This window comes from Procambarus clarkii, unplaced genomic scaffold, assembly GCF_040958095.1.
Source record: "Procambarus clarkii isolate CNS0578487 unplaced genomic scaffold, FALCON_Pclarkii_2.0 HiC_scaffold_135, whole genome shotgun sequence".
Lineage (NCBI taxonomy): Eukaryota > Metazoa > Arthropoda > Malacostraca > Decapoda > Cambaridae > Procambarus > Procambarus clarkii.
Genome location: NW_027189168.1, coordinates 169,121 through 169,798, shown reverse-complemented (window position 1 = coordinate 169,798; position 678 = coordinate 169,121).

The window sequence follows — 678 nt, the reverse complement described above, 5'->3', positions numbered from 1 at the left end:
TTTTTGATTTACCTCCAACAGTGAAAAGAAATGTACGAAAGATTGAGAAAATTCGTGTTAGAATTATTAATCTTACTTTTTCGGTCATATTTAATAATATATGTCTACAGGATTTCAGACATTCCTAGCATCAGTCATATGAATTAACCTTCATCTACACATATTATAAATAAATAAATAAATAAATAAATAAATAAAGAAATACACTTATTTAGGTGTCATACATACACTGTACACGTGATATTAATAAATCAAGTCATTTGTTGTGCAACCTGTCCTCTTACAAACAAAATGTCTTCGCTTTTCGTACTTATGCACTGCCAAGGATTCCCCCCCCCCAAAAAAAAAAATTGTTATACTGTACTAGAAATAAAAGCAGCTTGTATAAGTGACATACTGTCCTGTCCTGTTTTATTCTGTTTTCGGTCCTCTGGCTTAATCTGTTAAGTTAGGAGATGATATTTTAAATTAACCGTTTTCTTGACATTTTCAAACCTTAAGAGGGTGGCCTGCATAGTAATCCTCATGCGGAACATAACAATGAATCTCTAATCTCTAGAAAAAAGATACCGAGTGTTTATATGTGTGTTGAGAGAGAGAGAGAGAGAGAGAGAGAGAGAGAGAGAGAGAGAGAGAGAGAGAGAGAGAGAGAGAGAGAGAGAGAGAGAGAGAGAGAGA